This window comes from Peromyscus eremicus, chromosome X (assembly GCF_949786415.1).
Source record: "Peromyscus eremicus chromosome X, PerEre_H2_v1, whole genome shotgun sequence".
In the NCBI taxonomy this organism is placed as follows: Eukaryota; Metazoa; Chordata; class Mammalia; order Rodentia; family Cricetidae; genus Peromyscus; species Peromyscus eremicus.
Genome location: NC_081439.1, coordinates 104,100,090 through 104,124,171, shown reverse-complemented (window position 1 = coordinate 104,124,171; position 24,082 = coordinate 104,100,090). Strand labels below are relative to the sequence as shown.

The 24,082-nt window shown below is 43.4% G+C and overlaps 1 long non-coding RNA gene across 1 annotated transcript; it reads left to right on the top strand.

Annotated features, from left to right (window-relative positions):
- Positions 1-2,750: 2,750 nt before the first annotated feature.
- On the top strand, positions 2,751-23,017 carry LOC131899395 (uncharacterized). Its single transcript, XR_009376084.1, has 4 exons — positions 2,751-2,849; positions 3,841-4,001; positions 19,539-19,635; positions 22,718-23,017. It is a non-coding gene; the product is annotated as an uncharacterized LOC131899395 (long non-coding RNA).
- The last annotated feature ends 1,065 nt before the right edge of the window (positions 23,018-24,082 follow it).

Genomic DNA, 24,082 nt, shown 5'->3' with positions numbered 1-24,082 from the left:
GTGTAGCTTTGTGCCACCACCACCCAGCTTAACCTTTTCTTTGAGATGTTCAAAAATCAAACCGCCAGTGGTGGTGGCACACGCCTTTAATCCCAGCACTTGGAGGCAGAGTCAGGCCGATCTCTGTGAATTTGAGGTCAGCCTGGTCTACAGAGCGAGATCCAGGACAGGCACCAAAACTACACAGAGAAACCCTGTCTCGAAAAACAAAAACAACAACAACAAAATCAAACCAAACCCAGAGCCCTGTACATGGTAAGCAAGCATTCACTGTACCACACTGAGCTACATATCCCAATACAATCTTTACATTCTTAATCTTTTTAAAAATATTTGTAATCCAGAAAGACCCTGTGATTCAGATTTATCTACATGTCAAATTTGATATCTGAATTCTATAGTTTGCTACACTATTTGATAATCAGGAAGCTTACCATATTTCCTAAAAATAGAGACTAACCTTTTTACCATTTCACATGAATAGGGGGAACAATAAGTGAAAGCCAAAAGAGAAACACAAATATCCAAATAATCAAGCCTGTCTGTTAAGACAACATAAGCCACATGGGTTTTTACAGTATAAATCATTGATACATAAATAGATATGGTAATAAATATCAATTCCAAATATTTACCTTGATATGCATCTATGTGTGCTTTAAAACTTTTTAGTAATAAAATCAAAACTTGTTTATAGTAAAACATTCAAACATACATTTAAGGCACAGGAGAAAAGCAAAGTGAAGTTTTCCATCCCTCTTCTTCAGAAGTGACCAGTGTTACTCATTTTCCTGTATAGCTTTCAAGGATCCATGTGACCCAATCCAAGCAGACATAAACTTATGTTTTTGTGTCTGTAGGTATAAATCTGTCTCACCTAAGATGTTTTCCAATTTTTAAGTAATGGAGGAAAACAAACCAGGCACAATCTTTACATATATGTTCAGTACATACATGTTAAGTACACTGAAAATGGTGCAGACACCAGCACAAACTAGTATTATGCTGTACAGAAATGTTAAACAGAATATCCTTAGATTTTGTGCTTAGAGGTTATAGGAAGCAGCAGGAGTGAGGTGGTCAGGGAGCCACAGAACCTGAGTTCTCATCTAACTAGCCATGTAATCTTAGGCCAGTCATGACACCTTGAGCCTCAGTTTCTGCTCTGTAAAACAAAAGGATTGGGGTAAATCCTTCCCAACCCTAAAACGGTATAATTAATTCTAAGATGGCCGGTTCTTAACAGTGTTCTCTTGAACTGGCTACAAAAAAAAAAATAAATAAAATAAAAATTCAGGAGAAAATGAAAAGAGTGAAGAAATACTACAGTAATCTCCAGTCTTACTAGAGTAAATTTCTGTGACTCGTTCATTATCAAGGTATAGCTGTGATGACAGAGTAGTGACATAATTGTACTTGAAGGCAAAGTAGTAGATTATTAAAATCTAATGGGTTGGTTTTTCCCCAAGTTTCCACTAAAACGTTTTTCTTTTTGGAGATGGAGAGAGCCCCTGCTTAGTTCCAGCAATCACTACTCCCCTCCCTTCAAAGAGTAACACCCCCACAATTCAACTGTGGAGTTCAAATACTGAAACCGAAAGTCAATTTGACATTTTTCTTTCAGAAATAATGCTGGGGAAGTGACCAAAGGTGGCAAGAATGACCAGCTATTTCCTCCTCTGGAAGCTCTCGGGCCCTCAGTCTTTTGGTTTCGCGCACCCTTGCCAGAAACATACGATTCCTGCCCCATACACGCCACAGGCATCAGATGGGGGGGGGATAGGGAGGTTGATCCTATCTTTTATTTTTAATCATTTAACTAGATTTACCTTAGGTGTCACGAAGTTTAAGGAGGCTGACCCGAAGGCTTGAAGCCAGCCACCCTACACTCGGCTTCCAGGGGCAATCCCGGGAACCTTGGACAAGGAGCCCAGGCCAGCATTCCCCGCGGGCGGGCGCGGCCTTCCCGCCCAACTAGGCAGAGCTAGCCCAAGCGGAAGGGAGGGGGGAAGAGGAGAAGGGAGGAGGAAGGAGAGGGAGGAGAGGGAGGAGGGAGGAGGGAGGAGGGAGGAGAGGAAGGAGGGAGGAGAGGAGGGGAGAGGAGAGGAGAGGACGAGGGGAGGGCGGGAAACCCGCAAGAGCTGTACCCACCGCGCCAAGTAAGCCTGTCCAAACCGCCGTGGGCGACCGTTCCCGAGGGGAGGGTCCCGGAGGAGGGGCAGCCCGAGCCGGATCGGGAAAACAGAACTCCGCGGGGCGGCGGGCCGCGGCCTAGGAGAAGGAAACGGAAGTCACTCTGTCTCCCTCCCTCGGCCTCCACAGGCCGGACGGCCCCCTCGGAGAGAACTCGGAGACCGGAACCAAGTGCGTCCACGTCAGGGCTTATTAAAAAAAAAAAAAAAAAAAAAAAAGCCACTGGGTGCTGCTGCCAGCTTCCCGGGCCAGCCCAGCCATTGGCCTTAGGCCATGTCCTTCCCACCTCCCCCCGGGGAGCTCGGCTCCCGCCCGACAAAGCCCCTCCTTCTCTCCCGCTCCGCCATCTTCCGACCTACCGCCCGGGCCCGGGTGGCCCTCGATTAGCGTCGCGCCTGCTCGGGGGAGCACCAACGTCCCGCCGCTTCCCGGAGCCGGAAGGGGGCATCGAGAAAAAACCCAGGCCTCCTCATTATGCAGCCCGACCCCCCTCCCCAGCTCCAAGCCAGAGCCTGACCCAGCGGCTGCACATGCGCACAGGTCACCTCGCAGTCCCCGCCCAACCCAAGCGTTTCCTCTTAGCAGGCAGGACTTTTTGTTGTTGTTGTTCCCACGGCCTTTACCTAGACTTTAGGGTGAGGAGTAGGGGAATCCAGGTAAGAGGATTAAAAACCGAGGGAGAAGGGTCAGAACATACTGGGTTCTTACTGGATATCAAGGACTAGGTGTATAACGTACTCTTTGTTATTTTGAAAACCCTGAAAGGCAGGACACCCCTATTAAACTCCTTCTCCGGGGGAAACTGAGACCCAGAGAAGTTAATTATCCCAGTATCACCCACCGGAAAAAAAGAGAACTGAGATAAGAATCCGTTGTTTCTAAATAGAGAAAGATGGAAGGAATGACAGGAAAGGGAGACAAAAAGAGAGTGAGAGATGTTTGATTTGTGAAGAGACAAAAAAAATAGAGCGAAGATGGAAAAGAAACACAAAAAGTCTTTGTACACAAAATGATGATCATGCCCCTAGGTTACTCAGATATGCTTGTATGGTTGTCAGATAAATATGGATTTAAGTTTCAGGAATTTGGGCTCTTAGTGGCTAGTGTAGTAAGATAGATTCTGAATATCATTTCAGAGGAGATCATGAGTACCATCTGCCTGGTTAAATAATGCTGCCCTTGATGAAAAGGAACTTGGAAAAGAAGAAAAATATTTTTGGTTCTTAAACTTTTGCTAACATAATATCCCTTCTGATGCCATCTTTTTTTTAATTTTAAATTATTACATTGATTTAGTGTGTGAGGTCAGAGGACAACTTGGGGAGTCCATTCTCCCAGCATGTGGGTTCCAGGGATGAATTCAGATCCTCAAGCTTGATGGCAAAACCTTTCTCCCCAGAGTCACCTGTGTCCGAGGCCCTGGTGTGCTTAGAGCCCTGAGAATTAGACCTGACCTATTGCAATAATAGTAATTACAAGCAAAGCCTGGGGATGTAACACATTGGTGGAGCACTTGTCTAGCATGTGCAAGGTCTAGGACTCAAACCTCATCACTGCCAACAAAAGAAAACTGCAAGAAAATATTTCTCTCATTTTTCAGAGCACTCTTAAATATATAAATCAGTACCCTCCCCTTTTTTTCTTTAGATAGGAGTCTTACCAAGCCACCTTCAAATTCAAGAGAAGGATCAGGAGTTCAAGGTCATCTTCAGACGCAAGTGTGACCTCAGCCTAAGATGCATGGAACCCTGTCTCAAAACAAAACCAAAACAGAAATTCACCTCAAGCTACCCTCCTTTGTCTTTATAGTAAGTTGGTCCATCATCATCTCATTTTAAAGAGGCTGAAATCAACTGTGCTCGTCTTTGTTAGCCAACCCTGGATCTTTCTGCTCACAGGTCTTCTGCTGACTATCACCCAGGCTGCTTTCTCTGGTCTTAGGCTTGTCGCCCCGCCTCCCCCCCCCCCCCCCAGCTTGCATGAGGCTGAGTTAAATCCTTTCATTCTGACTTCAAGATGAGAGTAAATCCCCTTAGCCTTGAGTTCACTCGCCCCTAGGATAATGTATAGTGGCTTCTAAGAACACTACTGAACTATGCCCCGGCTCTTGCCAGTTGAAACTAGTTGAACAGAAGCAGAACCTTCTCTCCTTCCCGTACCTGAAGACTGTATTTTCTCATTTTCTGTTATTCTTTAGTCTTTGAACTTTAAGTGTTCTGTAGACTCTTTATTGTTGCTGTTTTGGGCTTTTTGTTATTTCACTTTTTGAGACAGGGTTTCACTGTATAGCCCAGGCTGTCTCAGAAGTCACCGTGGAAGGCCAAGCCAGCCTGAATTGCAGGCAACCGCTCCGTCACCTAGCTAGTACTGTTTGGCTTGGGTTTTTTGAATCAAGGTCTCATGTATCTTATGTTGGCTGCAAACTTGCTATGTAGCCAAGGATGACCTTGAATTCCTGATCTTCTTGCCTCTGAGTGTTGAGGTTGTCCCACCATGTCTGGCTTTGTTTTGTGAGACATTGTGCTATGTAGCCTTGTCTGGCTGGGCTCACTCTTGGCAATCAATCCTCTGCCACAACCTCCTGAGTGTTAAGATTATGAGCTTGAGCAACTACCCCCAACCAGTTAACGTTTTTTATTGTAAAATGTACACGAATTTACTATTTTAGCCATTTTATTTTAACCACTGTAAGTGAATGAAAATGACGATATGACTGCTCCAAGCTATGGTCGAGGAGAAGGATTTGATTGTAAGTGTGTGGGAGGGTTCAGCCAGAGGCGTCTGGAAGGGTCAGGACTGAACTAGGCCATGAGAGCGGGGAGCAGGAGAGGAAGAGAAGAGAAGGAAGAGAAGGGGCAAGGGGATACAGAGAGGAGCCGAGGACCAAGAGTACTCATGACCAAAATGGCAGCTTTATATACGAATGAGAAGCTGGGGGAAGGGAAGCAAAGTCCAGCCCGTGCTGGAGCGGTTTAGGGTAGGGGTGGGGTGCGAAGTGCTGGGAGGAGCCACAGGTACTGAGGCATGCTGGGAGAGCTGGGAGGAGCCACAGGTACTGAGTGAGCCTTGGGTTGCTTTGGGATCTGACAGTGAGTACATAGTTCAGTGGCATTGAGAACATTCCTGTTATTGTGCAACCATCACCACTGTCCATTTCTAGAACTTTCCATCTAACTCCATCACTGACATTGCTGCCTTGTTACTGTGCACAGTGCCTATGCCACACAATAAATGTCTCATCTCTCCTATGCTGTAAGCTCATTTAGGGGAAGGTCTCTGTCCAAATCATTTGTGGAAAACCCTTGAAGTCATCTTTTACGAATTTGAAATGTATTCACGGAAGCAGAAGCCATGTCACGTGTGTGGAGGTCAGAGGACAGCTTGCTAGAGTTGACTGTCCCCCCACCATTCCCATTCTGGGGCTCAAACTCAGGTCATCAGGCTTATCAGCAAGTCCCTTTATGCACTGTTCCCTCTCTAGTGCCTTTTTTTGATGTTTTTAAGACAGTCTTATGTATCTGAGACTTATTACATAGCTGGAACTTTTCTTTTTTCTTTTTTATTATTAAGGCGTATGTAAGAGAGATGTGTGTCAGTACAGGTTCACACGTTCGTTCCACAGGCACATGACAGGCACGTGTGTGGAGGTTAGAGGGCATATTTAGTAGTTCTCCACTTTCACCATTGGCTCCATGAATCAAATTCAGGTTACCAGGCTTACAAGAGAAATGTTTTTACCTGCTGAGCCATCTTGTAGACCCAGCCTTGGACTCCCCTTCCCTTCTCCACCTCCCTGTCGCTAGGATATAGGCGTGCACCACCATGCCCACTTCATGCTGTGCTGGTGAACGCAGGACTCGGTGCATCCTAGGTGTGCCCTCTCCCCACAGCTGCAGTCCCCAGCACCTAGACACATCTCCAGTTCCTTTCCTCTCACACCCAACCCGTCAGCAAAGCTTACCATTGCTATCTTCAAAATATGTCCCGAGTACCACAGCTTTCAACCTCAGCACCACTTCATCAAGCCTATCCCTCTCCTGGCCTTCAGGAGCTTCCTCGTTGGCCTTCTCAGTTCCCTCTCCACTCCATTTCCACAGCAACCAGTAACGCATGGAAACCACAGTACAGATAATTTTCCTGCTCAGATCCCTTCACTAGCTCTCCATTTTACTCAAAAAAAAAAAAAAAAAGAAAAGAATACCTCCAAAGGTTCTGGTGTCAGCTACCAGATGGTGTCCAACAGTCTTCATCTGTCCCTAGTCACCACTAGTCATGTGCTTGCATGTGTTTCTTCTGCATAGAATTAGTTACTGGCCTGTGTGACTGATAGGATACAGAAGTGGTGATGTGTGACATTTAAAGTGAGGTCATAAAAGGCCTTGTGGTTTCTGCCTGGCTCTCTTGGATTGATTGCTGTGGAGTAACCCAGGCATGTTTGAGTATTCAAACAGAAGGTGAAACAAGCTGTGATGATTCATGACTGTAATCCCAACACTCAGGAGGCCAAGGCAAGAGGACTATGAATCTGAAGCCAGCCTAGTCTACGTAGTAAGACTTTTATTCAAGAAAGAAAACAGATTGTTGGCACATGCCTGTAGTCTGGTCCTTGGAGGTAGAGGTGGAGGCAGGAAGGCCAGGATTTCAAGGTCACCCTTAGCTGCATAGGGAGCAAGCCTGGGCTACATATCTCAAACCCACCCAAAAGAGAAAACGAGAAGGAAAAGGAGGAAGGAAGGGCAGGAAACCAGACGACCCAGCCCAGTATCTAAACTAATGAGAAAATGAGTTCTACCCCTTTCCCATCTTTCCTTCCCCTGGACCAGCAAGCTGCCACACCTTGCTGACCATGTGAGTAAGACACTTTGAAGAGGCTACTTCAGGCCTAAGATTACGACAGCTACAATCTCTTGTGGATTGGCACGTAGCTCAGTTGCTAGAGTGCTTGCCCAGCATGCATGAAGCCCTGACTCTGAACTCCAGCACCACATAAACCTAGTGTAGTGGAACATACCTGTAACTCCAGCACTTGGGAGGTGTGGGCAGGAAGATCAGAAGTTCAAGGTTATTCTCAGACATAGTGAATTCAAAGCTAGCTTGGGATACATGAGACCCTGTCTTAAAAAACATAAATCAATAAAAAAAAACTAAAATCACCTGTCTTAGGGTTTCTATTGCTGTGAAAAGACACCATGGCCACAGCAACTCTTATAAGGAAAAGATTTAATTAAAGGGGCTCGCTTACAGTTTCAGAGGTTCAGGCCATTATCATCATGGTGGAGGGCATGGCAGCATGCAGGCAGACATGGTGCTGGAGGAATAGCTAAGAGGCCTACATCTTGCAGGCATCAGGAAGTGGTCTTAGACACTGGGCAATAGGTATCCTGAGCATGGGAAACCTCAAAACCCACCCCCACAGTGACACACTTCCTCCAACAAGACCACACCCACTCCAACAAAGCCACACTTCCTAATAGTGCCACTCCCTATGAGATTATGGGGGCCAATTACTTTCAAACTACCACATCCTCTAAAAAAACCTCTATAACCTATTGAGAACCAAAGCTAGAACTATCCAGATAAACCTCTCTCCTGAATTTGTGTGCATTGTTTTCCTTTCTTTTGTATGTGGGTCAGACAACTTCAGATGATGTTTCTCAAGAGCTATGGTGATTAGATTTTGTTCATTTGACACAAGGTAGAGTCATCTGGGAAGATGAGAACCTCATTTGAAGAAATGCCTCCATCATATTGACGAATAGGCAAGTCTGTGTGGTATTTTTTAGATTAATGATGTGGGAGGGCCTAGCCCACTGTGGGTGGTTGCTACCCCAAGGCAGATGGGCCTGGGTTGTATGAAAAAGCACACTGAGCAAGCCATGAGAACAAGCCAGTAAGTAACATTCCTCTAATGGTTTCTGCTTCAGTTCTTGCCTCCAGGTACCTGCCTTGAGTTTCTAGCCTGACTTCCTTCCATGATAACCTGTAAACTGTAAGTTAAAAAAACTCCTCTGAGCCGGGCGGTGGTGGCGCACGCCTTTAATCCCAGCACTTGGGAGGCAGAGCCAGGCAGATCTCTGTGAGTTTGAGGCCAGCCTGGGCTGCCAAGTGAGTTCCAGGAAAGGCGCAAAGCTATACAGAGAAACCCTGTCTCGAAAAAAACCAAAAAAAAAAACAAAAAAACTCCTCTGTCTCCAAGTTGCTTTGGGTCATGATGTTTATTCCATCAGCAGAGAAGCAAGTGCAGGAGCTGCCTACCTGGTTTGGGAGATAGGGCTCTCCTTTTGCCTGGAGCTCACTGCGTGTACCAGGCCGACTGGCCGTGAGCTCCAGGGAATCTCCCTGTCTCCACCTCCCCGTATTTGGATTGCAAGGCCCTGTTAGCATGCCTAGCTTTCCCCATAGGGTCTGGGTGTTGAAGTCAGGGCTTCATGCTTGTGAGGCAAGCACTTTTCTTGAGTTATCCTCCCTCCCGGCCCTACACTGTTGTCTTTTGTTTTCAGTAGCTAAGTGTTAGCGTGATTTATTACACAGCAACGGATAACTAATAAAAAGCCCTCCACCGACTTCACCCCTGTCATCTCCATGTCCTCGCCTCTCCCCTTTTATCCCTTTAGCTTTCATAGCTCACTCCATAGTCCAGGCTGGCCTGACTTGCTATGTAGACCAGGCTGGCCTCAAACTCAGAGATCCATCTGCCTCTACCTCTCAAGTACTGGGATTAAAGGTGTGTGCCAACACAATCAGCTATTTTTTCTTTTTAATATTTTTATACTTAGTTTAAAAAATAATAAAGCTTTTTCCTTTTCTTTCTTTTTTTTTCCTTTCCTTTTTTTTGTTTTTGGTTTTGGTTTTTTGAGACAGGGTTTCTCTGTGTAGCCTTGGCTATCCTGAAACAGGCTCTATAGACCAGGCTGGCCTTGAACTCACAGAGGTCCACCTGCCTCTGCCTCCTGGGTGATGGAATTAAAAGCATGCACCACCACAGCCTGGCTCAAAATAATAGGTTTTATTATGATATTTTCATACTTAAAATATCATGTGTCTTGCTTATATTCCTTGTACTATTTTCATCCATCTCCTGCATTTCTGATATAGTATATAGTTATCTTATTCTCTTTTAAAAATATTTATTTTTATTTTTAATTATGTGTACACGTAAGTTTATGTGTGGGGGAGTATGTGCATATGAGTGTAGGTACCCACAGACACCAGAAGAGGACATTAGATCTATTGGAACTAGTTATAGGCCTCCCAGAGTGAATGCTGGAAATTGAGCTGAGGTCCTCTGGAAGAGCAGTACCTGCTCCTAACCACTGAGACATCTCTTCAGCCATTTCTTTTGGTTTGGTCTTGATAGAATACTTTTTTCTTTGACAATTTGATGCATGTAAACAATGCATCTTGATCATATGCACCCAAATTCCCCTCTCCCACTCCCCATAGGAACTCCTAACTCCTCTTCCCACTCCTTCTTAGGCAACCTCAACACGCGCCCCCATTCCATGGCCTCTCAGCTATTTTCTTTTCTTGTTTTATTATTTTATGTGTATTAATGTTTTGCCCGCGTGTATGTTGGTTCAGTATGAGCATTCCTGGTGGGGCCAGAAAAAGGACTTTGGATCCACTGGAACTGAATTTACAGATGGTTGCAAGCTACCATGTAGGCACTGGGAATCGAATCCAGGTCCTCTGGAAGAGCAGCCAATGCTCTTAACCACTGAGCCATCTCTCCAGCCCTATCTATTTTCTTTACTATATATTTCTTCCTTCCATCCCTGCTAGAATAAGACCTTCAAGAAGAGAAGGATGAGGAGCCAGGCATGGTCCTGCACTTCTGTAACCCCAGCATTTAAGAGAGTGCAGCAAGAAGAGCAAGAGTTTGAGGCCAGCTCCACTACAGAGTAAAACCTTGTCTCAGATGAAGATAAAGCAGGGATTGGAGAGAGGACTCAGGGGCTCAACATGCTCTCTGTTTTTGCAGAGGACCTTCCTAAGTGCCCAGTGCTCACACCGTGATTTGGAACCGTCTGTAACTCCAGTTGCTGGTGATCTGATGCCCTCTCCTTGAACTTTCATCACATAGTACACGTGAACTCTTGCAGGCTCACATACAATTAAGAAGAAAAGAAAGAAAGAAAAAATACTCCAAAGAGTAGAGACCTTTCTGTTGTTCACAGATATAGTCCAAGTACTCACAACACCTGACATGGGATGTGTTCAGCAGATAATTGTAGAATGGATGAACAAGCATTTCATGACTGTTTTAGACCCTTGGTAAATAGTGAGTTGTCCACTGGGAGATATGATCCTACAAAAGTATAATGTCTAGGTTCTGTGTGCAGGGACCCATAGAAATGTTAAATTAGAAAAAGACATCTCTTGAGACCTTATCCTTATCTGTGCAAGGATATTTGCTTGGGATTTTTCTAAGCTAAGGAAAATATTGGAGAAAAGTGTACAAGGTACAAGACTGCAACCAGTGAAAGCAACAGTGTCCAACCTGTGATCTTAGTATTCAGGAGGGGGAGACAGGAGAGTCACAAGTTCAAGGCCATCTATGGCTTCATAGTGAGTTTTAAGCCAGTCTGAGATACTTGAGACCCTAACTCAAAACAAACAAGAAACAGAACTCTGCCAACTTGGCCCTCTAAATGATTCCAACAGAAAAGTAGTGTGCTGTCATATAGTAGGAAAAAAATGGATGGCATAAGGATTCATAGGAAGCAAGGAAAAGATAAAAGATAGAATTAAGTACAAAGAGAAGCATTTGCTTTGACTAGGAGAAAGGGCACGCCTTCAGAGACTAAAATGCATTAGATGTTGATAAATAGACGAGAACATTTGACAGTAGTCACCACACCTCAGTGGCAACTAGATTTTATCAAAAGTGAAATTCGTAATTAACCTGCTAAGGGTAATCGCAGTGGTTTGGCATTGGAACTTTTTTGTAAGAAGTTCTAAGATAGAGCTCAAATATAGTAGATCGAAAGCAGAACTGCTTTGATTGAGGGGGTGAAGGTGGGATGAGCTAGGCTTTGCCCTTAGAGCTATTGCCTTGTACCCTTTTACAGGAAGGAGTACATACCTGCCAAGGAGCACCCTGGTATCAGTCAGAGGATGGCCTTCTTGAAGATCATTCATGGCAATCAATTGGCATCTACTTGCAACATCTGCTTTTCTGCCCTCTGGCCCCTCCCTCCCTCCTCTTTCTTTCTCTCTCTCTCCCTTTTTCTTTCTTTCTTTTCTTTCTTTCTCTCTCTCTCTCCTCTCTCACTCTCCCCTTCTCTCTTTCTGTCCTCCTCTACTTCTCTCTTTCTCTCTTAACAAGGTCCCGTACTGTAGTCCAGACTGGTTTGGAACTCCTGGGACTCGTCCTGCTTCGGCTTCCTGAGTTTCCGGGATTATAGGTGTGGACCAGTCCCACCCAGTTATCTCCGGACTTTTGCTCCGGTGTCAGCAGAGCTGAACTTTGCCTCACTTCCTGCAGCTGTAACTTCCTCTGTATAGTCAAACGCTGACAAAGCAGCTCTCTCTCTCCAGCCCGCCCTTTCCTTTCTCCGCCTTTATCGTCCAGGGAAGGGCTCGTACAGTTTGGGGTGGGGCCAAAAGAGCACACAGTCATCTCCAGCTAAGGCAAAAGTCCGTCCAAGCTTTCTGTGTACTAGTCCAGTCCTGTGGCTATACTCAGTCTCTTCAGTGTTCAAAGAGACAACAATCCAAAACCAGCCAAGGTCAGGGAATTGTCCCTGTGAGTCTGGATTGGGGGAAGGCAAAACCTACTGGAGTTAAGATCCAGGAGGGAAGCTGGCATGTTAGAGGGTCAATATGAATAATGTTTAGCTGGAAAGAATATGAATCAGAAGCCAAAGAGCTGAAGGGATTCATATCTTAAATGTAGATAGTTGCAGTTAGTGTCTGGTGAATGTTCACCACGGTCTAAGTGTTCTTTTTGTCTGTTTTTTTTTTGCTCTAATTTTATTATGGTGTGTGTGTGTGTGTGTGTGTGTGTGTGTGTGTGTGTGTGTGTGCTGTGAGTATGGATGTGTGTGCAATGCTCTGGGTTTGGAGGTCAGAAGAGAGTTTTCACCTGTTGATTCTCTCCTTCCACCTTGAAATCTGGGAACTGAACTCAGACCGTCAGGCTTACAAGGCAAATAAATGCTTTTGCTCACTGAGCCATTGTGTTGGCCCTCAGAATTTTCAAAAGGCTGAAGATAGAACTTGGTGATAAGTGCTAATCTAGCACATGCAAGGTCCTGTGTTCAATCCCTAGTACCTGGGGTGGGGAGCAGGGTAGGGAGAAAAACCTGACTGCACCAGAATCAACTGGAAAGGACAGAGGAACTAGATTTCTCCCCAGAACCTAGCCGACAGTGATCGAATATGAATCATGTCCTGGAATTAGGAGTTTCCCAACAATCTTCCAGTGATTCTGACTCACCACCAGGTTTCAGAATAACTGGTCTATAAAGTTCAAATCCTTTACTGAGCTCAGATGTCTCTCCCCCAATTTATATGCTGGATTCCTGTATCCGAGTGTGACTATATTTAAAGAAAGGACCTTTGAAGAGGTATTTAAGTTAAAATGCAACGGTCAGGGTAGAACCTAATCAAACCCCATTGTTGGCCTTATCAATAGGAGATGAGGCCATTAAAAGAAACATCAGCTGGGTTGTAGTGACTCACACCTTTAATCCCAGCATTTGGGAGGCAGAGACAGGCGGATCTCTGTGAGTTCGAGGCCAGCGTGGTCTACAGAGCTAGTTCTTAGACAGCCAAGGCCACACAGAGAAACCCTGTCTTAAAAAAACAAAACAAAAAACCCACAAACAACAACAGCATCAGTGAGGCACATACACAGTGAGCATATGAGTATCTAGGAAGAAGGTGGCCATGTGAAGCCAAGGACAGAGGCCTTAGAAGAAAGTGAACTTGCTCACGCCTGATCTTAGGCTTTGTCCTTCAAAAACAACAAAAAGACTTTCTAGCTTCTGACCTGAGACCAAACGCATTTGTATCTGGTATTTTTGTTAGGGCAGGTCAGATGGACTAGGACGAATTTTTTTGGATCTGGCCCTGAAGAGTTCCCTAGAGCCTCTGTCACTCTTTCTGTCCTCCCTCCCACTTGGCCAACTTCTCCAGTCATCTCCAGTCTTCTGTTCTGCAAAAAGGTATTAGCAAAATATGCCTCTCGAAGGGTTACATCAAACCAAATGTGATCCTCGTTAACATACCTTTCAGGATGTCTGTTAAAGAAAGGCTCTATCACAATGGGAATAGTGACCACAACAATGAGATTTTGCAGCGGAGGAAGGAAGTTAGGCTCAGCTTCAAACATAGCAAGGAAGGACAGGAATTTGTAGCCAAGGGAAAGGATAGGGGTCAACACATGGAAAATTACCAAGAGGAAATGTCAAATCTAGGGGAATTCTTGCTGGAGGCAGCCCAGAGTGACAAGCACAGAATGAGGAATTTGATCAGATATGAAGGGTGGTGGTTGCTGGAGACTCAGATTCTTTGTAAAACTGGACTGACTGGACTTAGGACTCAACCCAGTGTCTGAGAGGAGCCAGACCCCAGTTTGGTTAAGGAGGGAGCCTTTGTCACTATGTAAGACAATTAACGTAGTATGAGAACAGTAAGCACACAGAAGCTGTTAACTACCACTCCAGTGTACAAGGTATTTTGTTCCATTTCTATGCCTTACCGTGTTCTGACTTGTCAGCTTAAATGCTTGTGTCCCACTGCTTTATTTACCCAATTCTTAGTTGTCCTTCAAGACGGAAGTCTTAGCAAGTTGTGGTGCTTCACATTTATAATCTCATCACAGGAGTATCAAGAGTTCAGAGCCACAGCACAGCTTAGTGGCACTCGCCTTTAATCCCAGCACTCAGGAGGCGGAGTCGGGTGGATCTTTGTGAGTTCTGAGGCCAGCCTGGTCTACAGAGTGAGATCCAGGACAGTCAGAGCTACATAATGTGACCCTGTCTGAAAAAAAAAAAAAGCAGAATAACACAAAAAATGTTCATAGCCAGCCTTGGCTACATAGGAAGTTTGAGGCCAGCCTGGGCTACATGAGACCCTTTATTAAAAAACAAATTACTGCCAGGCTGTAGTGACGCATGCCTTTAATCCCAGCACTTGGTGGTGGTAGTGGTGGGGGTGGATCTCTGTGAGCTCGAGGCCAGCCTGGTCTACAGAGCGAGTTCCAGAACAGCCTGTCTCAGAAACAAAAACAAAAACAAATTACTGCTGAAGTCTGCTGTAGCCTGCTTTGATCTGCGTCCAGGGCCTCTCTTGTTGGCTCCATCAGACAGCAGTCACTGCAGGGGTAGGCTTAGGTGGATGAGTGGTAGAGGGCTTTGGGTAGAGGGAACCTAACTTGAGAACATCCTGCATGCTTGGCTTTCTTCTAGGACTGGGATCAGAACATGAATAAAAAGAATCCTCAGGACGAAGATATACTTTAGTTGGTAGAATGCTTGTACCAGCGTCATATAAAGCAGATATGGGCAATCCCAGAATTTAGGAGGTGGACATAGGAAGATGAAAAGTTCAAGGCGAGCCTGGGCTCTGTGAAGCCCTGTCTCACAAAACAGAACAACAGAACAAAGACAACTAAGGCCTGAGTGCTTTCCATGGGGCTGGAGCGCTAGCTCAGCGTTTAAGAGTACTTACTTCTCTTGTAGAGGAGCTGAGTTCAGTTTCCAGAACTCACATAGTGACTCACAATCCTCTTAACTCCAGTCCCAGGTGTTCTGACTCCCTATTCTGACCTTCATGGGCACTGAATGCACACGGTGCACATACACACACACACACACACACACTCACACACACACACAAAACACTCATAAATATAAAATAAAAGTAAACATTTAGAAAGTGCTTTCCATGCAAGTTCGATGATTTGCATTCAGTCCTCAGTCTGATCTCAAAGTAGATGGAAAGGACTGACTCCCCAAATTGCCCTCTGATCTAAACACACACATTATTTTTTTTACTTTGAGACAAGGTGTCTCTAAGTTGCCCAGGTTCTACCTTTCTGGTTCAGCCTCCCAAATAGCTGACAGCACAGGTATATACCACCAGACTTGGCTGGCTTATGGTTTGGTCAGGTTTTCGGAACACTTCTATGGAGAATACCATCAAAAGAATTCATGGATTTATGCTTTGTTTGGTTGTATTTTATGTTTTCTTGAGACAGACCGTGCTTTAACTTGTGATCCATCAGCTTCAGCCTCCCAAGTGCTAGCATTGTAACCCTGAACCACTATGCCCGAGTCATCAAAAGAATTTTAAATCAAAGTTGGCTTTTAAAAAATCACTGTGATAGCATAATAAAATGAAAGGATTTGAGAGAAGAGATGGAAGGAACTTAGGAAACTATTGCAGTAACTCTGGAAACGAGGAAGTTCCCACCAGAGAGAGTAGCAATGTGTCTAAAAGACATGTTGTTAAGCTAAGCATGATGAAGCATGCCTATAGTTCCAGCACTTGGCAGCCTATAGCAAAAGGATAGTGAGGGTTTTGGGTTTTTGTTGTTGTTGTTGTTGTTGTTGTTTTTTGAGACAGGGTTTCTCTATGGAACAATCTTGGCTGTCCTGGAACTCTGTAGACCAGGTTGGCCTCAAAACTCAGAGATCTGCCTGCCTCTGCCCCTGGAATGCTGGGATTAAAGGCATGTGCCACTACCACCTGGCAGGATAGTGAGTTTAAGGCCAGCCTGAGTTATGTATTAAGTTCCAGGTCAGCCCGGGCTATGTAGCAAGACTCTGTTTCAGAAACAAAACAAAACAAAACAAAAAAACAAAAAACAAAACAAAACAAACCTTAATAGTGAAAAAGAAACAACTCAATTACAAAATATAAAAAATACCTAAATAGAAGTTTCTCAAAACAAGACAGAAGAATGACTAAAGGCACAGGTCTTTAGTCCCAGCACTTGGGACACAGAGGCAGGAGAATATCTGTGAGTTTGAAGGTAGCCTTGTCTACATAGTGAATTCCAGGATACCCAGGGCTACATACTAAGACCCTGTCTCAAAAACATGGCTAAAAGTACATGGAAAAACTCCATACCACTAATCATCAGGAAAATGCAATCAGAACCATAATGAGATTTCACTTCATACCGATAAAAATGGTTGTTTTAAAAAATATCCAGGGCTGGGGCTGGGATTAGTTGAGTGCTTGCTTAGCCCAAGGCCCTGGATTCAATCTCTGGCATTTCATAAAACTGGGCATGGTGACATGCTAGTAATGCCCTTGCTAGGGTAATGTAGGCATGAAAATCAAGAGTTCAAGGTTATCCTCAGCTACATAGTGAGCTTGAGGCTAGCCAAAGATACATGAGACCCTTTCTCAAAACAAATCCAGTTTAACAATCAATGATGGGGATGTAGAGAAGAGAACCTTTTTACACAGTTGGTGTAAATGTTATCTAGCATAGTCATTATGGAAAACAGTGTGGAAGCGTAGTCACTTACACCTGTAATGCCAGCATTTGTGAGCTTGAGACAGAAGGATGGCTACAAGTTTAAGGCCAGCCAAGGTTGCATGATCAGTTCCAGGCCCACTAAATCTGCTGGATAAAACCCTATCTAATGAAAGAAGAAGCAGTATGTGTAGCTGAAGTTTTCCTGTGTCCTGCCCGGTCCGCAGCCACCCAGACCCAAGTAAACACACAGAGGCTGCTCAGCCATTTGCTCAGGCTTACTACTGACTAGCTCCTACACTTAAACTCAGCCCATTTCTATTAATCTATATGTCACCACGTTTTCCATGGCTTTACCTGTGTGCCATTACATTCTGCTCCCTGGATGGCAGGCTGAGGTCTCTTCACTGAGACTTCCTCTTCCCAGAATTCTCCTCTCTGCTTATCCTGCCTCTACTGTCTGCCTGGCTACTGGCCAATCAGCATTTTATTTATCAACCAATCAGAGCAACACATATTCCCAGCATACAGAACATCCCACAGCAAGTACTAAAGTTCATAACATGCCAGGTGTTGTGACTTTAATCCCAGCAGACAGATGTCTGAGATCAAGGCCAGCCTGGTGTACATAGCGAATTCCAGAAAAGTCAGAGCTATGTTGAGAGACCCTGTCTCAAGAGAACAACAACAAAAAGAAAGTCCCTAACAGAATTTAAAGTATAACTACTATGTGATCTAGCAGTTATACTACTGGTATATATTCAATGAAAATGAAATCAGTTACGATGAAAACTCACCTGCACTCTATGTTCACATTAACTGCAGCAATATTCATAATGACCAAGAAACAGAAATAACCTGAGTGTACATCAACTGATGCTTGGATAAAAAAAAATGTGATTTGGGGCTGGAGAGATGGCTCAGAGGTTAAGAGCACCGACTGTTCTTCCAGAGGTTCTGAGTTCAATTCCCAGCACCCACATGGTAGCTCACAACCATTTGTAATGAGATCTGGCACCCTCTTCTGTGTACATAATAAATAAATAAATCTTTTTAAAAAATGTGATTTGTGATGTGGATGGAACTAGAGATTTATGTTAAGTGAAATAAACACAGAGAAGACAGAATTGATATCATAGAAGTAGATAGAATGGTAATTAGCAGAGAAGGGAGAGATTAAGGGACTGAGAGGGATAGAGAAAGGTTAATCAGTGAGTAATTAAGTTGCATTTGGATAAGAATAAAATCTTCTGGTGTGTCAGACATGGTGACATGCCTTAATTCCAGCACTCTGGATGCTGAAGTAGATATATCCTTGTGTATTAGAGGCCAGTTGGAGCTATATAATGAGGCCCTTTCTCAAAACAAAACAGGCTTTTGAAAGTTTTCACCAAAAAAGTGAAACTGATAGGAGATATATAGTTTAACCTGATTTAAATGTGTATACAATGTATTTAACTGTCACCTGATGCTCAATAGATATGCATGATTTTTATGCTTTTATATATCAGTTAAAAAGAGATTCAGCTGGGTGTCATGCATGTGCCAGTAGTCCTGACTCTCAGGAGGTTGAAGCAGGGGATTGCCTAGGCTCAGAAGCTCAAGGCCAACTCAGGTTACATTGCAATATCCAGTCTCTGAATAAAAGACTGAGGTTATTGGTCAGTGGCAGAGTCCTTGCCTAGCATGTGTGGAGCCCTGAGTTCAACCCTTAGTTCTATAAAATATAAAGATATTTTTGTTTTTATTCTGTTGAAGCTGGGTTTTGCCATGCAGCCCCGACTAGCCTAGTTCTTGCTATATAGACCAGCCTGGCCTCAAACTTTCAGTGATCCTCCTGCCTCACATATCTCCCAAATGCTAAGATTACATGCATGCAGCACCATACTTGAGTTTTTGTTTGTTTTTATTTCTTTTGAGATAAGGTTTCATATAGACCAGGGTGGCATCTAATGTGAATTCAATATATAACCTTTAATGAACTTGAACTCCTGATCCTTCTGCCTCTACCTTCCAAGGGCTGGCATTACAGGCTTGCACCACCACTCCCTGCCTAATACTTAAACAATATATTACTATTGAAAAAGTAAATCAGCTGGGCACAGTTGGACATGCTTATAATTCCAGTACTTGGGAATTGTGTGTGAGGCAAGAGGATCAGAAGTTCAAGGTTCTCCTCAGTACATAGGAAGTTTGAGATAGCCTGGGTTACATGAAATTACCTTTAAAGAAGCAAAAATAAGCTGAGCATAGTAGCAGATGCCTTTAATCCCAGCATTTGGAGGAAGAGGCAGGCAGATCTCTTGAGTTTGAGGCCAGCCTGGTCTACATAGTGAGTTCAAGGACAGCCAGAGCTACATAATAAAAAAACCCTGTCTCAAAAAACCTAAAATAATAATAATAATAATAATAGCAGAAAGTTTATATAAATTATCTTTAATTCGAATTCATTTTCCATTATACTTACCTCATTGAATTTTATCTTAATGTAACATGATTTTATGCTTTAAAAATTTATGGATTGAATTATTTCTTCCCCAAATTTATATGTTAACACCATAATTCCCACTGGATGTTAGGATATAAGGCCTTTGGAAAATAATGAGATTGAAATGAGAGGCCTGAGAGTGTGGGGGGGGGATGTCTTATATTGGGATTGGTGCCCTTGTAAAAGAGATCTTTGTGGGGATCCTTATGTGGGGACACAGGGATAAGAAGACTGTGCACAGTCAAGAAGAGCACATTTACCTGACCCTGTTTGTGTTCATTCCTTTGTCCTGTTCCTCTAACCTCTTCAACTATGGAAAAATGACTGTCCTTTGTTTTAGTTACCCAGTCTATAATATTTGGTTATGGCAACGAGAGTGGGGACAATCTTTTACTGATCACTTCTCACATTTCTTTTCAGCTCAAATGAATATAAAATGATTCTTTAGAACATCATGATAATACACACCTGGAATCTCAGCACTTGGAATGTGGACAAAGAGAATCAGGAACCCAAGGTAGTCATCATCTGCGCCGTGAGTTCACTACCAACCTGGACTACATTAGACCTCCTGAAATAAGAGGGCTTTAGAAAATATGAGAGGGGCTGGAGAGATGGCTCAGTGATTAAGAGCACTGACTGCTGTTCCAGAGGTCCTGAATTCTGTTTCCAGCATCCCCATGGCAGCTTACAATCTGATGCCCTCTTCTGATCTGTTGGCATATGTGCATACAAAGCACCTGTATACATTAAAAAATAATAATAATAAAATAAATTAGAAAAAGTAAGTTATTAGCCAGCATAAGTTTTAACTACTAGACATTTTTTTTCTTTCAAATATGAATGGATGAGTACTACTTTTGGTTAGAATATGACAGAATTCAGCATCAATTCTATTACTTGTTTTTTTTTAAGTGTGTGTGTGTGTGTGTGTGTGTGTGTGTGTGTGTGTATTGGTGCCCATAAAGGGGCACTGGATTTCTTGAAGCTGGGGCAGTTGTGAACTGCCTCTGCCCCATGTGGGTGCTGAGATCTGAACTCTGGTCCTCTGAGAAACCAGAAAGTGCTCTTATTTTTTTTCTAAGACAGGGCCTCATTATGTAGCTTTGGCTGTCTTGAAACTCACTCTGTAGACCTGGCTGGCCTCAAACTCACAGATATCCACCCGAGTACTGGGACTAAAGGCATGCAGTACTATGCCTCTCGTCCAGTAAGTACTCTTAACCACTGCTCCTAGACTTCTTTCTTTCTTTCTTTTTATTTTTTTTCACCTTTTAAAATTTATTTTTATTTTATGAACATTAGTGTTTTGCCTGCATGTATGTCTGTGTGAAGGCATTGTGTGAGGGTGCCAGATCTCCTGGAACTGGAGCTACAGACAATTGTGAGCTGCCATGTGGGTGCTGGGAATAGAACTCAGGGCCTCTGAAAGAGCATCTCTCCAGCCCTCTTTATTTTCAAAAAAAGACTTACTTATTTTTATTACATGCATATGAATGTTTTACCTGGATGTATGTTTGTGGACCACATGCATGCCTGTTACCTGTGGAGAGCAGAAGTGGGCCTTGGATCCTCTCAACTGAAATTACAGGTGGTTGTGAGCTGCCATGTGGGTGCTGGGAATGGAACCTGGGTCCTGTACAAGAGCAGCCAGTGCTCTTAACCACTGAACCATCTCTCCAGCTCCCACCTTTATTTCTGTTTTTATAGACATCAGTACTCCAAGAGACCTGTTCAAACACAGAAGAAAATGGGAATAGAGTGTTGTCAATTTAATTATGTGAACTCTTCAGAAGTCTTCTGGCAAAAAAAAAAAAAAAAGAAAACACAAAAGATGCATAGTGATGTATCAGCAATGTTATTTTGTAATCTATTTACTTGATTAGACTTGCTCTTAAATTTGTTGAAAGCAGATGATTGGAAACCACTGAATTAAAAAATATTTGTCACTCATTACCTAGAGTTATTTGCTTGTTTTTCAGTTTCTAGGAACTATATCAATAAGCTTATTAAATGGCCAATAGTTGTGCTTATCTATTCTTTTACTTAGAGGATGGTTAATTCACTTGATATATTCAGATAGTCTTGGAAAATAAACTATTATTAATTTGAAGCAATCTTTATCAGTTTAGAGTTTAAAATTAAATGCTCCTATCTTCCCTTGTGCTTTGAATATGTTTTCATTAATGCCTCAGAACTGCTTGTTTACATTCATTAATTTATGGAAATAGTGTGCCATATAATCTCATTGGCACAATCAGCCCTACAATGTTCAAAAAAAATACTGTGAAGTGAGTGAGATTTACATTGTTTTTTACAAACTGACTTTACTTTCAATTCAAATGAAAGCATATTAATATAGTGTTTGTAAACAACTATCACTGTCTCATTTATGAAGTCTATTTTTATTAAGTTTTACTTACATTTAAATTAATTTGAAATATTATGTAGTATTTTATGTGTATGGGTGTTTGGCCTCCACGTCTATACACCATGTACATGCATGGCCTGTGGGGGTCAGAAGATGTGGGGTCCCCTGGAAATGGAGTTACAGAAAGTTACTAGCTGACATGTGGGTGCTGGGAATCAAACCTGGGTACTATGGAAGAGCAGTCAATGCTCTTAACATCTGGGCCATCTTTCCAGCTCTAAGATTAATTTTTTTAAAGATATTTTTCAGAGTTTCACTATGTAACTCTGGCTGTCCTGGAACTCGCTCTGTAGACCAGGCTAGCCTCAAACTCACAGAGATTCACCTGCTTTTGACTCCCAAGTTCTGGGATTAAAGGTGTGTGCCACCACCACCCAGCCTTTCAGATTTATATTTGATTGTGTGTGTATGAGTGCACCTACAGAAGACAGAAAAGGGAGTCAGATACCTTGGAGGTGGAGTTACAGGAGGTTGTGAGCTCCCTGACATGGGTGTTGGGAACCAAACTGTGGTTCCCTGGAAAAGTAGCAAGCACACTTAGTTAGCCATTTCTCCAGCATGTGCACACGCTCTCTTCTTCCCTCCTTCCCTCCCTCCCTCCTTCCCTCTCTTCTTTTGTGTGTACAAGTGCCATCCATATCTTACGGTGGTCAGAGGACAGCTTTCAGGAGTCAGTTCTTTCCTTCAACTGTGTGGATACTGGGGATGGAACTCAGGTCGTCAGGTTTGGTGGCAGGCACCTTTATGTGCCTAAGCTATCTCTCCAGCTATCATTTCTGAATTCTAAGATAGATGTGGCATAGTCTTGCTGTGACGTTATTGCCTGAAATAAGGAATAAGGCTCTGCCGCCTTCAGTATTTCTTACTCAAACTCTATTTACTTTCTTTTTTTCCTGTGGGACTACCTCTCTGGAACAGAAAAACGACACAAGACTATGGACGTGGAGAGACTTTCTTGGCATCAGTAGTATTTGTCCATTATCCCTTTGATATGTCATTGTGAAACACTTTAAACAAATGGAGACGTCGGCGGGCTGGCCTTGAACTCTTGAGCCTCCTGCCTCATGTTTGCAAATGCTAGGAGTAAGGACATTCGCCACTCGGCCTGACAGCATGTACACTTTTAACATCGATCTATTGATGTGCTCCTTTGTTTGCTTTGTCACAGGCTTTCTGTCTGCTTCAAGTGTGATTTAAGAGGTTTCACATGATTCCAATTGTGGGGAAAGGATGCAGGCACACTTGTGGAAAAAAGCAGGGGAAAGGAAACCAAGAATGAGGACACCACACAGGTACTCTTGAGGTATTTCCACTTTAGGCATGAGTGAACATGAAAAAGGCTGGTCGGGGCTGGGGGTGTAGCTCAATTGGTAGAGCACTTGCCTAGCATACACAGTGTACTGGGTTCTGTGCCCAGTACCTTATAAAACCATGCACAGCAGCACCTGCCTGTTAGTCATTCTCAGCTATGTAGCTAGTTCAAGGTCAGCCTGTGCTACATGAACCTGTTTTCAAACAAATAAACAAAACCCCCCGCCAGAGTAGACATGGAAATTGAGGATATGGAAATAAAGTCCCTTAAAGTTGTCTATATTTGCTTTGCTGTGTTGGTTTGTTTGTTTGCTTGCTTTTGTTATTGTCCTTCGAAACAGGGCTTGGCCAGGCTGGCCTTGAACTCATTGTATACATACTCAAGGATAATCATGAGCATCTGATCTTCCTGTCTCCACTTCCCAAGTGTTGGAACTGCCAGTGTGTGCCACCATACCCATTTTTGGTTTAGGTTGTTGATACTTATTTCTTTTGCACACATGGAGGTCCAAGAACAACTGTTGTCGGCTCTTCTCTTCTTTCCCTGTGGAGGACTCAGTAATGGGGCTCAGGCAGTCAGGCTTCTCAGCAGTCACCCATTACTTGCTGAACCAACTCCCCAGCCCCAGCTGTATGCAGTTTGGGGAATCAAAGGATGGCCTTGTGCATTCTAGGTGTGCACTGTGCCAACTGAACTGCATCCCCAGATAGTTTTGTTTTGTTTTTTGAGGTAATGTCTCATGTAACACAGTCTGGTCTTGAACTGTGTAACTGTGGCTGTCTTTCAACTCCTTATCCCCGTCCCTGCTCCCTAGTGGTAGGAATATTGATACGTGTGTCATGATACTAGGCTAAGCCATCTATGTACTTGAACACCTTGGAAAGTCTTCAGATACCCTTAAGGAATATAAAGAATATACCTCAGACATTAAGACCCTGGTCTTAAAGAAGATAAACTATAAACTGTAAATAGAAAATAATTATGGATTTGACTGAATTAAAAATTTAAAATTCTGTGAAAGAAAAATATATAAACAAAGTAAAAGGACAAGATATGTACAACATGTTAGAGACTCATGATTAGCATCCAGAGTAAGAGCTTCAAATACTGAAAATGTTAAAAGACAAATAACCCAATCAAAAGTGAGCAAAGTGTATGGGTAGAAAAACAGGATGAAATATGCCTACCATAAAATGTGTTCAGGCTTGCTGGTAAACAGGG